This window comes from Amphiprion ocellaris, chromosome 22 (genome assembly GCF_022539595.1).
Source record: "Amphiprion ocellaris isolate individual 3 ecotype Okinawa chromosome 22, ASM2253959v1, whole genome shotgun sequence".
Classification (NCBI taxonomy): Eukaryota; Metazoa; Chordata; class Actinopteri; family Pomacentridae; genus Amphiprion; species Amphiprion ocellaris.
This window is the reverse complement of record NC_072787.1, coordinates 10410721-10421053: the sequence shown is the minus strand read 5'-3', so window position 1 is coordinate 10421053 and position 10333 is coordinate 10410721. Positions and strand designations below refer to the sequence as shown.

General features: G+C 38.6%; 1 long non-coding RNA gene across 1 annotated transcript in view; it reads right to left on the bottom strand.

Moving 5' to 3' along the window:
- The window catches only part of LOC118469648 (uncharacterized), an 88651-nt gene that overhangs the window by 75159 nt on the left and 3159 nt on the right, over positions 1-10333 (bottom strand). Inside the window, exon 2 of the long non-coding RNA XR_004846582.2 lies at positions 1849-1952. This is a non-coding gene — a long non-coding RNA (uncharacterized LOC118469648). The remainder of the gene's footprint in view (positions 1-1848; positions 1953-10333) is intronic.

Here is a 10333-nt window from a genome sequence, read left to right as displayed (position 1 = left end):
CTCGTCATCCAGACAGCGATTTTACCGGCTGGACTGGCCAGTTAGAGGGACAGACTGCTGAATAATCTCTTCGTAACTCGCTCACACACACATACCACACAAAAACTAACCTCCCAATTTCTCCGGCTCAAAATAGGTTCTCTAAATATCCCTTATTTATGACTTATCCCAATGATATTTCTGTTAGTATTTATATGGAAAAAGTATTGATCTCTACATTAAAAAAGATAAAAATTAACACGAGTTAATGCAACTAAAACTTTTTTCCCCAGACATACAGTCACATACACAAAATAGTTGAGAAATTTCAAAGTATAGTCAAATAAATAAATAAATGGATGTCTGAAAATGTGAAATTATAGAAAACATTGGAATTAAAAATGTGTAAGTGCAGCATGTATGGCAGTTGCATTCCTCCTGTTCGATTTATCACTGCTGTTGTAATATAAAGAAGAATTTCAGTAATAAAACACTCACATTGTTTAGCGTTTTTTATTTTATCTACAGTAGAAAACATGCACAGCTGAAAATATATATGTTTACATCCACTGCGAATGAAATGTCTAAGCATAACTGTGAAGTACAAAATGGTATCAACAGCACAGGAGTCCACAGCCAAACACTTTACTGTCCGTTCCTGCATAAAAGTTCAAAAGCCTGTGTGAACGCTGCCCACCTGAAATTGTTTTGGTGTTGCATTCTGAACAAGCGCATTGCTTGATGTGACATACTCGTTTCACAAAAGAGGTTAAGCATACAAGAGCAGCAGGGTGCCACGGTGCACATGAAACGTTCAAATACTGGTGCCGTTGAGCGCCTTTCAAAATAAAATGAAAATAAAATTGAAGAGATACATTTTCATCTCATCTTCACAGAGACAAACAGAGGGCCAGGGCTGCTTCAAAAATAAATGAACGCCTAACAATGTTTTTGATGTCCTATATTTAAATTTGTACGGTTACTTACATTACTCCTACTTCCCTGGTCTTGGAACTAATCCGATTGATATGGAAATGGGGTGCTCTGTTTCATGACAGAGTTGGGGAGAGAGAAAGTGAATTCCCAGGTTCGCTCCTACTCAAAATGTGCTGAAAACAGATTCTCAGAATCCTTTGGCTTCATGGTATAGATTATAGAGGATTACACAAACCACTTAAAGCTCGACAATGAGCTTCTCTTTTCAACCAACAAAAAACTTTTTCATGCTGGACACATTCTCCACCCTCCAGAGGTTAATCAGGAACAAATTAAGTAAATATTGTGTAGGGCGCAATAAGAATAAGATTACATGTGGTGACGCACAGATTTTAGTGTTTAAATATTCTAGATTCACATTATTTTTAAGGTTCTGGTTGAAAATTAGAAAACATTTTATTTAATATTTTTTAAAGTTTAAAAAAAGTAAAATTGCAAACTATAAATGACAAAACTTAGACAACCAAAACTATTTATAAACTATTGAACTATTGAACTATTATGTTGTTCCACTTTTATTAAAATAAGATTTTAATGTACATAGTACCCAGACATTTTATCATATCATATTTCATCATGATAATTTTCTGTTTTTTAGGAAGCATCAAAGCTTTTCTAAAAAAATAAAAAAAAAAGATATTCTACACATTTCATATTTAATTTAAAGCACCAGCTTATTTTTAGAAATTAAAAACAACTTTCCAACAGCAGAGTTTTCTAAAGCTCAGCCACATAAATCACACGTGGTATGCAGCTACTCTAACGGCACATTCAAAGCAGTATCTCCGAGCTTCCTGCTCTCTACACAGGCAAATCCTTATCTGCTGTAAACTCCCCTTTTTATCTTAAACAGCATTTAAAATCATCACTTACCAATTCCCTTCTTTAGCTAAACAGCCATTCCAGTGTGTGTTGTCTGTCATTGGGGTTGAAAATTGGGGAATGGGCTGGAAATTGGAACCATCGAGGATGCCGTCCTGGAAAAAGAGGAAATCAAAGTTAAATGAGATCATGCACATGCCAAGAGAATGTTTAACCAAAGGGCAAAAAGGAAGCTGGAGATAACAGAGAAGAGAAAACCGCTTAATGTTGTGTTACTGCAGTCTGTTTGGAGTCATGCACGGTTGTATGTGTGCGTGTGTTTGGAGGAGGGGTGTCACTTGTCAATATACATTTAACTATCATTTTATACACCTGTAAATTTATGTGCAACTGCATGTGTACATATTTTAAGTAAATTGACATTTGATGATTTGTAAAGCCTTGAGCGCATGTGCCTGCATACATCAGACCATGTGTTTTTACAGCCACACAGGAATGTGAACATATGGGATTTACCGTTTTTGCGGAGCGTGTGCATGTGCAGGTGTGTATGCAGGTGATGACGGGCAATGAGAGTTCATCCCGTAATGGAGGATCTAAAAAAAACTGTTTGAAGTGGTGCACCGCAAACAATTAATCTTGCGTCTATGATTGTACTGAGCCCCGGTGATGCAGATTTCCCATGACAAGTTCACTTCAAAAGACTGGAATCCTGCCCCACCCAGAGCACTCATGGTTAGATGATAGACAGGTAGCTTTGTTTTAACATGAGAGGACATCGGAGCATCTGGAGCATAAACAGGTATTGGGGGGGGGGGGGGGGGGGGGGGGGCTGCTCTCTTAACTCTGTGTGTATGTAATTTTCAGACACTGATGAAAACACTTTAATGAACTATCACACTGAAGAGAAAGGGCCAGAAGTCAGGTGACGTGTGCAATATTTTCATTATAAATACAGCAATCTGTGAGCAGGGAGAAAAGTGCATAATTGCTTTCCTCGGAAACACAAGCAAGAAAAAGGAATGTGTGAGAAAGACAAAGGAAACACTCGTGCAAATGTATGCACTATATACTATCTGTCATCAAATGATAACAAGGGAAATTATGATACAGCTCAGTAAAATCTCTGATGTTTGATTAAAATTCTGTTTATCGCGAGAGCTCTGAATCCTCTTTTATCTGACAGTGGCCTTTCAGCTGACATCTGATCTCAGCACCATCTTCACTGATGGAATCAGGGACCCCTGCGCAAGTTGTCCATAACAGACAGGCAGGAATGGAGCATGTCTGGATTATGTTTATTCAATTTAACTGAGCATTTATCCTCCCAGGTATTGTTGTCAGTATGTGTGTGTAAGCTGGAGAAAGCAGAGTGATCATGAGAAAGAGAGCGGGGGGAGAGATGACAGGAGCAAAGTTTCCAGTTCATGAGCTGAGCTGTTTTCCACTGAGAGGGAAACATGCAGCCAGCCTACACATGTCAAGGTCAGAACACATGATCTGCCAAGGAATGAAGGGAGAGGTGGAGAAAGATAGAGATCTTGTCCCCATGTACCTTCATGTGGCTCTGATGTGCTCAAGAACAAAAGACTTGAAATATCTCTAATCAATGAAAATTTATCTGTGACAAGTAAACTAACAGCTGACAGATTTATGCTTCTTTAGCTCTTTGCTTTTTTACTTTCTGCTTTTTTTCACCACAGTCTCTCTTGCAAAGAGTTAAACTCTGAAAGCCCACCAACTTCAAAAAAAAGGTTTTAAAAAAACATGAAGTTGTCAGTTTTACAAAGGGTGATGTCATGTGAACAGAATACCTGTGGGTGTGTGCCATCTTTTCACTGAATCATTTGGCGCTCTGCTTTATTTCTTAATTCTCATTGCCATGAAACACCTCAGAAAGAATATCAACCCAGGAGCAATATTTTCTGCAAGCAAAAACTAGTTCAAAGACATTTTTTTCCTCACTTCCCCCCCTCCTCAGTCCTTAACTTACTGTCCTGGCATCTAGTCAATTTCCAAATTGCAATGACTTTTACAAGATTTTCTACTGACTTTGTTGCAGCACTGAAGCCCCCAGGCCAGTAGGTCATATAATTATTATGTGCAGAGAATGATAAGCATGTTTTAAAAGTGAAAATTAGCTTTAATTGTGGTGTACTGTTGTGATGTGAGCATGAAATCACAACAGTCAAACTTATGAGACTTTTGCATTATTTAAACAATTTAGGCTGATTTACGTTTAGTATGATTTCCAGTGACTCATGCTGTTTCTGTAATACTGGGGATGGTTGAGGTAATGTTCGGAATAAATTTTACAACATGACTGGCTTGACATCTCATCCATATTTTTTATTTTTCTTAGGTACACTTATACAGTCCTCTGTATCTTTTTATGTGAATACACGTCAGACAGAGTAAAAAAGATGGGGACAATAGCACTGCCAACAAAAAAATTTGTTTCTCATTTCGGAATTGTTGCACTGTGATGCAGTGAAACATGCATGTAAATATATTAGTAGATTATGGGCAAAGTAACTGATTACATAAACTTTGTACACAAGGAAAAATTCCATGTACGCAAAGTTTGGATTCTAGATCAAGCTGCCATCCGGAACCTTTGTATCCTTAACGCAAATAGTTCATGTGACAAATAAAGATATCATACTTCGATTAGCCCTGACAAATCCTCAGGTTTCACTTCACACCTCATAGTCCCTGACTTGTACGTCACCGCCAATCAGAAAACCAGGCCACAGACAAGGAATTGAAACGAATGTGCGAGGTGTCCTTGGAGTAACCAAAACAACTGCGAGTCCAATTTCCTCCTTTGTCACTTTTTGTAGGTTTACACTCAAGCGGAGAGCGAGCTGAGAGAAGAACGTGTTGTCGGCCTGACTATAACATTGGCAGCTCTCCTGCATATGTGCAAAGCTGACATCCAGTTTCCTGAGTGAAGTCATTTCCTCAGTAGACGTTTTGCACAAACACAGGGCTAATATCCAAACGGGGGGGCTCAGGGGCACTTCTCTGGGAGAAAAAGGAGGCTGACGACAAACATTCACCTTTAAATTTCATTTATGCTTTCATCGGTGAGCACAGATAAGTGATTCAGTAGCCACGGTTAACTAGGAAAATATTATGATGAATGGGCTGTATTACTATTTTTCCCCATTATTCATGACAATAACAATACAATGTTCTCTGATGGCAATGCTGCATGTGTCTGGCTGCATCACTGACAAAAGCAAGGGTACTTATTATGGAAACGGTGCAATGATTAATGTGTTAAAGCAACTCAAACTTAATCTAAACTGCATTACATGTTGTTTTGAATATACCTCCCTGATATGCCCATCTTTAATGTACTATCAAGTGCAGGGAGCAGAATTGCTTTAGTCTCCAAATTCAGAGCAGCGGAGAGAGAGAGGCTTTAAAATACTGTCTGTGAGAAATGCAAAATTTATGAATACCCCCTCACATCTCAGCTTGATTTATGTGAAATAATAATACACTATTTAATGCTTAAACATAGCTAGGAGCGATCCCTGGCTATCAAGATGTACAATGGAGTAATGGGGCTGGAAGACAAATCACCTTGTGGACTTGTGATGCTTATTTAAAGGTGCTCAGGCAGATATATTAAACTATATGTAATTGTACACTAACTCTGTGCTGTAGGCAGAGGCGGCAAACACAGGAGGAGGCCAGTCATGATGCAGATGGAGTGGTGTAATCAATTTGACTCAAGCATCAGCATCCACAGCAGAGAGGAGGGTGAGGAGAGGGGGAGGATGGGCTATATTGTCATCTTATTTGGGATTTCACCTTCATTCATACATCCTGCCTGTGCATCCATCAGAACTTTAGAATAAACTGTAAAAAAAAAAAAACTTCTGGAAAAACTCAGATTAAAAAAAAGAAATCTGCTTGAACACATCTGTGTGGCGTGATAATAAAAAACTAGGACTACAATACAAACTAATTAAAATGTTGGTTAACTCTTATAAGTTACAGTTGCGTGTCTAAGTAAGTTTTCTCACAAGGTGTGTCACCTTAAAAGAAGACGACCAGGTTCAAACGGAGCTAGTGGTCACACCGACTGTGATTTATGATTCACTGATTGCCTCATTTAATTAAAGTAAATGACAAAGCCAAAGCCAGGCCAAATTGTCCTGATCTGATGAATTGGCCCCCGTTTTACCACCAAAAACATGTAAGGTAAATAAACAGGGTAATTACAATGCTAAATGAAGCCTCTGTGAGCAAGCCGTGTGGGCTGTGGGTGGCTCACCCAGGATGTACTGAAGAAGTGAACAACAGGCGTTCCCGTAACTTTCTTTTATCATCTTACCTCTGTCTCTGAAACCCAGTCATGCCAACAAAAACATACCTGCAATCACACAAACATCTACAGGGTGCGCACACACATTCTCACTCACATATTCAATGACACACAAACCACAACTCTTCTCCCACCTCCATCCCGGTGCGTTCATGTACAATTATAGCTACGGTGATCCACAGGTGTTGAATTCTTCTGGCAAGCCATAAAACATGATATGCATGATTTGTGCAGTCAGCCAGGTCTGTAATTTCATTCTCCTTTTCTTTCATTTTCCCTTCCTGGGCCACATGATCCATTTTCCTGCTTTATGAGAGAGCAGACACCCAGAGAGACTTTCAGGATGATTACATGCCCCATGCCATGGGGGGTCTGAGGAGCCAACACGCCAGCCTAAGAGCCGTGTCAAACCTGGGTGAAAACATCTATTTGAATAAGGCTGTGAATATTTGAGCTGCTCGAGGTGCGTTTCATTTATCTCCTAGACATTAGCACAAGTGAAACTATCAACTTCCAGACAAGCTATATCAGATGCTTCTAATACGTATATTTTTGATTTACTTAAGAATTCTAAAAAGAATTTGTACACATATTGTACATTTTGCCCAGGTATGCAGCACGCTGTCACAGGAGCAGCATTGATTTAAGATCAGGACTCATTCCCTTATGGTCCTGTGAGTGTCTGGTGAAATAAATCAAGCGTACCTCACATGGCTCATGTATTTAAGGCAATATTCGTATACACAGTCAGGCCTAGTGTCACAGTACGTGGGTTGGACTGTTGGCAGAGAACTGCAATGTCCTCCAGGGGAAACTAAACAAACTCTGTCTGCTACTTCACAGCATTGCCTAAACGTGATCAGGGTGAGAGATAGTTCCTCTACTGTGGACTTATCCAAACACACATACACACAGCATGGATTATATTTTCACACATGCACACCTACAGTATAATCGCCAAAGGAAGAAAACTATAAATTGAGTTTGTACATATTAAAACTGAGTCATTATTATAATCCAATCCTGGATTCACATAGGCGTATTTCTAATACAGTATTACTGTGAGATTTACCATGGCTTGCCGTTATCATAAACATAATTATAATATCTATGTAAATAATGGCCTCTCTTAGATTTAGAATTGGGCTACGTTAGCAAATGGGTGTATAAGGATAAATGAACGTGAAAAGCTAAACAGGCCACAGAGCAGGATTTTGCATATTGCACAATTTTTGTTGTTTTCGCAAACGTGTCAGTGGGAACAATCCTCCAGCTTCAATCCATAAGTAAATAATATTCAGTCATAAACACAGCTTTATTCCTGGTGTGTGATTGACATTTCATATCAGTGACAATACTCCAAATAATTAAAAACAGAATTCTTGAAAGGTAATAGCTTCTCAAATCCATTAAGTAGTTAAAGGTTATGAGAAAAAACTGGATTATTGCTCACAGCCAAACTCCTAATTAAATGACACTACGTAATTTGTTTCTCAATCCCTTTCTCTTCATAAGCACAGTTCAGGTTAAATGAATGGGCAATGAAACCTGTGTGTCATTTACCGTCACTCTGAGGAGACAAAAAAACAATCTTTTCCCCCCGTTTTCTGTCTTTATGTATTAGTGCAAAAGCAAGTATGGTAGATTGGATAAGCAGACACACAATTCCTGGTAAATTGTTTGCTTAATTACTTTTTCTTTCCTTTTCTTCTAAGCACACTTGCAAAGAGGGATGCTTCCCCCTCCTGGCTGCTCATAAGAAAGTCAAAGATTCCTTGGTCTCCTGTGTCTGCCTTCAGTTTCACCTATTCACTCCGTTATTTCTCCTTATGACCTGTGTGTGGACTAATCAGCCTAACAAATCTGTGTTTGAATGCAAGCATCCTGATTAATCTGCAATGGTTTAAACAGTCTGATTTTTAGTTCAATTTAAGTATGATGCTTTTCTGATTCCTTCTTTGATTTCTCAAAAGAAATTAGAGTCAACACTTTGATTAAAAAGTGAAAAATCGTGAAAAGAGCTGCAGTGATTTTGGGTGTCAACAACTTGTACGACCAAACTGGTGGCTCAGAGGTTAGAATCAAAACAACAAATGTTTGATTTTGGCTGAACGCCTTTAATCCAAGTCATTTCATCTCTGTTTCATGCTGTGTTCCTGTCGCTTTACTGTCAGCTGTAGAGGCAAAAATGTTGAAAACAAAAAAGCTTTGAAACCTGACAAGTGGCTCAGAGTTCCTCTACATGTAAACTTTATACAAACAAGAAACAATCTTTAACAAAGAGGTGCAATTCTTAACTGTTTAGAGCATGTATGGAGGCCGTTATACAGTGAAACTATATAAAGTATTTTTATGTAAGACACACTTTACAGGCTCAAACATTTTCAGATGCCAAACTATGATGCACTGAGCTGCAATTCTGGACTTGCTTCTGTGAAACGTTACTTTCACACATAATGAATTCCTATAGCTCAAAACACTGAAATCATTCTTTTAATACAGGGCAAATATATTAGAAAATATTAATAATGAATCAGTTATTTTAATTAAATGAACAGAATGTAAGAAAACTGTAACAAATGTCCAACACACCTTCCTGAAGCACTTAACATTGATTCAACACAAAATGGAAAGGTGGAACTAATAATTTTTTTTTTTTATGTAAAAGAATCTAAATTACTGTTCCATCATCAAAACTGCCAGTGTTTATTTCTAATAGTTCACAAATCAATAAACTGATATCACAAATGAACCAGGGTTGAGTGAAATTCAGTTAGTTGGCATTTCAGAAATGGATTTCTTGATAAAGATAGAAAGCTTATAAAGCCGCTACTATTATAAGTGCAGTTTTGATTCCTGCTTTAAATTTAATGGACTGTTTACCGAATGTAAGTTGACACTCAGCCCTGATGTGAAGCGCTCCTCTGATGCTAAAGACATATTAAATGGAGAATCTAAGAGGTGCGACCCACCATGCACCTCTTGCCCTCTGATGACAGAGAACAGATGAGCTGAATTTCAAACGTCCACAGCCACCGTGAACCAGTCTGGCCGGCCTGTCTCGGCTCTCTGGCAGAGAGGATGGAGGATGGAGGGGAGGGGGAGAGAAGAGAAAGGGGAGGTGGCGGGAGGAGGGCGTGAGAGGAGGAGGAGGAGGGTGGTGTGGGGAGAAAAATGTAAGAGCAGCAAGCCTAGCAGATCAAAGAAAATAACATGGGAGAGGATATGAGCGCTTTGAGAAGTAATATAGCCAAGATAGCATCTGTTTTCCGTAGCATACAGGAGGCTTGAGACAAGCCCAGGAAAAAGACAACGGAGAGCGAGTGCACTTTAGCCGAGGATAAGACCAAACACAAATGGGTTATTAAGAAGCCCTAAATGTAATATCTGGCTGACATTAAAGTGTCTCTTTTGAAATGATCCATGGCTGAGGATAGGGGGGCTTTTTATGATACTGATGATGAATAATAAATAATAAGGAGGATCATTATCAGGGCAAAGTGTTTATAGGAGTGGATCTGTATTGTCTTGAAAAGAGATTAAAGAAGGAAAAAACAAATGTCATCACTCATGCACGGCTGGACAGTTTACTAAACCCCAGGAATAGCTTTGTTTCTAACAATAAGTTCCAAAGCAAACACTTTAGAAGCCTAATAAAATAGTTATTATTAGCCAAGCCTACTCCCAACTCAACACTAACTTTGTATTATCTGGTATTTGTTGTATACTTTAGCTGACAATGCAGAACATTGTGTAATCCTGTTTGAAAGAAAAATATAGTATAGTTCAAGGATGCTAGTGTCAATTTGAAAAATGTTAAAATCTCAAACTCTGTCGAGGACTCTGACCCAGTTGTCTATCCTGATTTCTATGGTCCATTTACAATATTGAAACCATTCATAGGTCTCACTCTCATATGAGCCTCCTGAAGATAGAATAATGTCCTTCCTGATCCATACTGCAAGAGGCCATATTGGATCCAGATTTCACTGGTTCAGAAGTCATTTCATTCCCCTTCATTTCTTCCTCTCTCTCCCTCTCTCTCTCTTCTTTATTCCTCTCCGTCTCTCTCAATTCTTCTCACTGCCTGCTTTATTTATTGCAGGTCCAGTGGTGTGGTACAAAGCCATTACCCGCGCATATGTACCTTTTTGAATAATCAATAAATAATTATTTTATTATTTAATAAGACCG